This window comes from Polypterus senegalus, chromosome 3 (assembly GCF_016835505.1).
Source record: "Polypterus senegalus isolate Bchr_013 chromosome 3, ASM1683550v1, whole genome shotgun sequence".
Taxonomy (NCBI): domain Eukaryota; kingdom Metazoa; phylum Chordata; class Cladistia; order Polypteriformes; family Polypteridae; genus Polypterus; species Polypterus senegalus.
Window position 1 is genome coordinate 27,856,782 of NC_053156.1, and position 6,144 is coordinate 27,862,925.

The window sequence follows — 6,144 nt, forward strand, 5'->3', positions numbered from 1 at the left end:
TCAGTTTTACATCTTATCTGAAGGACAGCATTATTTTTACAGCACAATGTCCCTGCCACTACACTGGGGCATTGAGATCCACTTTCAATCCATGGGGAAAGGACCCCCTGCTGGCCTCACCAACACCTCTTTCAGCAGCAACCCAACCTTCTCCTAGATGGCCTCCTGTCCAAGTACTGGCGGGGCCCAAACGTGTTTAGCTTCAGGTGGGTGACCTCTTTTGAAGTGCATGTGATATGGCTGTTTTGCATTAAAAATGCATTACATTTTCTCATTCCAACAGATGGTGTATCAAAAACATCTGTAGTACTGAAATAACATCACTACTAATATTTGTGAGGTTCCATCTTTTGGATTGAAAAAATGCAATGCATTCTATTACCGCAAATGTTTATGATGCACCATCTGTTGGAATGACAGAGACATAACAACTCAATAGACACACAAATACACAGACACTTACCCTTTAATTAAGGTGAATATTCTGGGTATATCTCATTGATGGTGGTCGCTGTATATTGGATTTGATTTGCATCTTACAGGAAGTGGCCTTATTTATTTATTTGTATGCTTGTTTGTTTGTTTGTTTGTACTAGGGTCCATCATATTCTAGTTACACCACAGAATGGTGTCCCACCCTGTGCTCCATTATCTGGTTTTTGAATTGCACCTCCAAATGATAGAAAAGAGTTCCCCTTCCTAATGAAAGAGGTGGGCTTTGTCAGCCTTTAGGACCCCTAGTGGTCCTACCAACCAAAGTCTGTGTTTTTTTTTTCTCACTGGCCATTTGACCACCGCATTGGACATTTAAAATTATAACAAGTAGAGACTTAAAAAGTGAGTGTAGTTAATAGTAATTTATGTAAATTATATTTATTTACCTTTAATTATTTGTATCTGTCTATTCATTATCTCCATAGTTATTTTTGTTTCTATTACTTCCTTTAAAAAACTTCGAGCTACTCTTCTTGTATGAAACTTTGCCATCTAATTAAAGGTTGTTGTTGCTGCTTCCTATGAATCCGCCTTGTTTGAGTCACATTTTATCAAAATGATAACACAGCACAGCGATTCACAGTAGACCACCAATGGTCTGTTACCATAAGCTGAATGGCCTACAAGGTGACGGTGACTCCACTGGAACAAAGTGAAAGATAAAGAGACACCCAGTTAATAAAGTCTGTAGTGAAGAGTGGCAAATTCTTGTGCTGTAAAGGCCACATCTCCAGGGCTTGTTCCCCGAGAGTGTCTAGCTGTGGACCACCACTGCTCTGCTCCTGTGAGGAGGTTGTCGCCTTACACACTTATATGTTACTCATAACCTCTGGTTACACTCTGGTTAAGTGTAGACTTGGGGGAGGAGCATGTGACTCGAGTCAAGTAAATCAGGTGACAAAAGCCTGCAATGCAATTGGCTGTCCAGTACAGCTACTGAACGGCAGAGCTGTGGAGGTCTGCACCTGGACCCGCCTCCTTTTACCTAAAACACCCACCCCCAGTTTCTTCAGTCTGTGCATTTTTAAACCGCTGCTGGGGTTTTGAGGGAGAGAGCAAAAGATACTGACTGGGAGAGAATAAAAAGCTAACTGCTGTTATCCATTGAGGAGTTCAGTAGCACCAGGTAACTGAAGCTTAATAATTAATTTGCACGTCGTAATGAGCTGTGTGACAGTAGAGACAGACAGACACACAGACCACCACAGTCTACTGGGCTCCACATGTTTGAGAAGTGCCTCTGTCTGCTATAATATCTTTGTGCTATTTTAACTATTGCCTCACTATATGACACAACAACAATAAGTAGAGTTCAGATAAGCATTGTTGTCCATGGTCATATAAAGTGCTAAAACGCTATTTTGTCATGGTATGTTAAATTTTAAATTAGACAGCAATGTTAACTTTTAGTTAGTTGTTTGGATGTGCAGTCAGAAGGTGGTTGCTGTGCAGCCCTGTCCGTACTTTACTGGTGTCGTTAGGCAGATTTGCTAATTTGGGTGTTTTGAGTACTGAAATTAGGCTTTTCATTATATGCTCTCTTTAAAAGCACTCCTTGTGATGGAGATCGACGCATCATTTCCTTCAAATGTACAGTTTACCGTTCATGTTATCATGAATATGGCTGCCAATTCTTTCAAGCTGACATCGACTCCTGCACTTATCGTTGCAATCCTGAACAACAGAGAGCACACACAGCTCCTGCCACAACACATCGTTCACGTTTACCACTCATCCTATATGTGTGATCTGACGCTACAGAAAGGCTCTTCCTTCAAATCAGGTTATGTGTATTTTTAAATGTGTAATCTGCTCGGTGCACATGTGACACATGTTTATTTAACTGAGGTTTTTAGGAGACTTTTTGACTTCATAAACAGAAGCTCCAGGTTGACAGGGGCACCTATGATATCAGCAGTTCAAAATCTCCACCCCTATTGGAGCTCCGCCTTCACGAGACATTGGATTGGTTTCGAAATATGACACTCAGTGAGCTGTCTAATTGTTCCCACCTTCTTTTAAGCCCAATTCATTCATTGTCTCCTGCCGTAGATATTATACATTTGGCTCCTGCGAGACCACTTTAGACATGCTGTACTAACTCTGCGTTCCTAATGAACAGTTTTGGGATGACAGGAAACAGCTCTAAAACTTTAATGTTATGAAGTGTCGCATGCACGGGATTGTACCATTGTTGAATAGCGTGCCGTTATACTGTGTATACTAAACCATCCCTTACCACCATTAATTGTATTTATGCTATACAATGCCAACCCTGTGGCATGATTTACAGTACATAGGGGAAATGAAAAATAATGTCAAGGCTAGGTGCACACAACATCTCAGATTGATTGAGAACCAGCAGAAGCAGACGAGGCTATACAGGCATTTTGCACAGAATGGCCATATGCCGCAGTTCATTCCACTGGAGCATGAGACATACTGGAACAAGACTCATTGCTTACAGAAAGAATTAGAGTCTTAATATCTTTTTTCCCAATGGCCTAAATGACAGATAATATGACCAAGAAAAAAAGATTTTAGGGTCCTGTGTTGTGTGCTCATCATAAAATAATTGATTTAAATCATTTTAATTAATAGTGAAGTGAGTGAACCAGTGTGTTGCCAGTCTAGGCTGGTATCCCCTACCCTAAGCCTAACCCTAAGCCTGCTGAAATTCACTGGAGGATGTTGGTGTGTGCCGATCAGTAGGCTGTTTGGGTACCCATCTTGTGATACCCCAAGTCATAATGCACTAAGTCCTGTGGCAGCTCCATAGCTGATGTCCAAATGTTCGGCAACAGCAGACAACGTAATCCTTTGGCCTTCTCTGATGAATGCATTCACCACATTGATGTTGGCCTGTGTGTGCAATGCTGATGGTCGACCACATCCAGCTTTATCAGTTATGCTTGTTCTTCCTGCTTTAAATCTTTCCACCCATCCATAAACTTTGCATTTAATTAAAGGGTACATGTCTGTGTGTTGATGGATCTGTGTGTCCGTCCAGCTGAGATGTCTCTGTCATTCCAACAGATGGCGCATCACAGACATTTTTAGTAATTAAATGCATTGCATTTCATAGACATTTTTAGTAATTAAATGCATTGCATTTGATAAAATGGTAAGTGTCTGTGTGTCAGTGGATCTGTGTGTCCGTCCAGCTGTTATAAATCTTTCTCTTGTTATATCAACAGATGGCACATCAAAGACATTTTTTATTAATTAAATGCATTTCGTTTAATAAAAGGGTAAAAGTCTGTGTGTCGGTGGATGGTGCATTACAAATATATGTAGTATTGCGCTTTATTATGACAAGCAATATAATATATATTCCTATTTCATCCTAGTAGTAACTTAATAAATAAACAAATATTAGGTGGTACAGACATGGACAAATTTGTTGGTACCCCTCCAGAAAAAAAAGAAGAACCCATAATTGTCTCTGAAATAACAAAAGCAATTGGCCCCAAGTCATAATGCACCTGTGTCCTGTGTAGATCCATAGCTGATATCCATGATATCCAAATGTTCGGCAACAGCAGATAATGGAATCCTTCGGCCTTCTCTGATGAATGCATTCACCACGTTGATGTTGGCCTGTGTGCGCAATGCTGATGGTCGATCACATTGAGCTTTATCAGTTACGCTTGCTCTTCCTGCTTTAAATCTTTCCAACCATTCATAAACTGTTTATTGAGTCCCGCTGTTTTCACTTCCCTACTGAGTCAACGTCCTTCGATGAATTTCAACAGATTTCATTCTCTCTGCCCTAAAAAATTTCACTACACTGCATCGTTCAACAATGGTGAAATCCTGAAGCGGAGCGTCCATGTTCATTTGATCTAAGATGCTGCCCAAACTACCCATAAGCCATTGCAAACATGCAGTATTGTGTCAGCCTCTATCCGTTGCTGTTACTGTGTAATTTTCAAATTGTTTTTACGTTTTGATTTACTCTCATAACAATCACTGCCATACGTTGTGTCTCGACGTATTTCCTTTTGTGTGTCACAGTGTCTTTTTTTTTTTATGCTTTACTAGCAGACCTCGTGCGCTTCACTGCAGCCGCTGTAGCTGGAATAATTATGTATCTACATGCGACTTATAGAACTTCTTTATATACAACATTTTTGGTTTGTCCTCCTGGAGCCAAAATATATAAATTTTGTCTGTGACTAATTCGTGAACATGCTACATAAAAAGTAGAAACGGGAAAAGCGGCAACACCGCCGGGAACACCGGCACACCATGTCTACTAAACACTAAGAAACACTAAAATACTATTCAGTAAGTACTGCGTCTAGTAAACAGTAAATCAGTAAAGGAGAGAGGACTAAACACTAAGGAAAAAGAACGGCAAGACCACGTCAGCTGCGGAGCTCAACTCAGAGCGAAATGAAATGAATGAAATGACGTGAAGGGGTTGGATGATCACGTGACTCCCCCACCTGCCTTAACTCTCCATCCCTCTACAAACACACAAATACAGTCTCTCGGATCCCAACTCTCCTTTATATATAGATTGCTGAAAACAAATTTAATCTAACCCTAATTTAAATAATAATCTGGGGTAATAAATCTACATAACTAACCCTAACCTAACCTGTCATGTTTTAATTTTCTAATCTGGTGAGCACTGGAAGCTCAATCAACTGACTCAAACTCTTTATAAAAATCATCAACGGCTGCATAAAGACTCTGTTGATATCCTCGTTTGCGCTCCATAAGAACCTTCAGTGCCAGGATATGGTCGATGGTAGACTTCTTAGGCATAAAACCAGACTGCTCCAGCCGGTAGGTGAGCAAGTGATCACAGATCCTGTTGAGCACGACCCTAGCAAGAACCTTACCTGGCACCAAGAGCAGTGTTATCCCCCGGTAGTTACCTCAATCCAGGTGATCCCCCTTCCCTTTTCCAGTAAATTGGGATGACGCCCCCAAATGAAAGCAACAATTTCTTGCAATGCCAGGAGGACAGCCTTTCCACCAGCCTGGAGAAGTTCACCCCGGATACCACAGATCCGTGTAGCCTTCCCTACCCTCAGCTATTCAAGCTGCCCTGTGAGACATCCTGAGACTTTGTGGGATTCCCTCGAGGTTGCTGGAAATCATGGCCGGCCTGTATACTGGTACTGTGGGTGCTGTGCAGCGTGGATCAGAACCTCTATGTTTTTCCCAGTTGATTCTGAGGTTCATCAGGGGTCTGTTTTTGCTCCTACTCTGTTCAATGCTTGTATGGACTGGGTGTTGGTCAGGGTCGTGGGGTCCAGTGGCTGTGGGACATCTGTTGGTGAAGAGAGATTCACTGATCTTGACTTTGCAGATAATGCTGTGCTCTTCACTGAGTCAATGGAGGCTGTGATCGGGGCTCTCGAGAGACTGAGCGAGGAGTCTGAGTGTCTGGGCTTGTGAGTGTCCTGAATACAAACCAACATCCAGGCCTTTAATGACCTCTTGGGCACGGCCATCAGCAATGTGTCTGTCTTCGGAAAGACTGACGACCTCGTCGAGAGGTTTACTAGCCTTGGCAGTAACTTTCATGTCTCTGGTGACTCTTCCTGTGAAGTCAGTAGACGGATTGGGAGAGCGTGGGGGGTCATGAGGTCACTGGAAAGGGGTGTGTAGCACCCTTAATATCTATGCAGA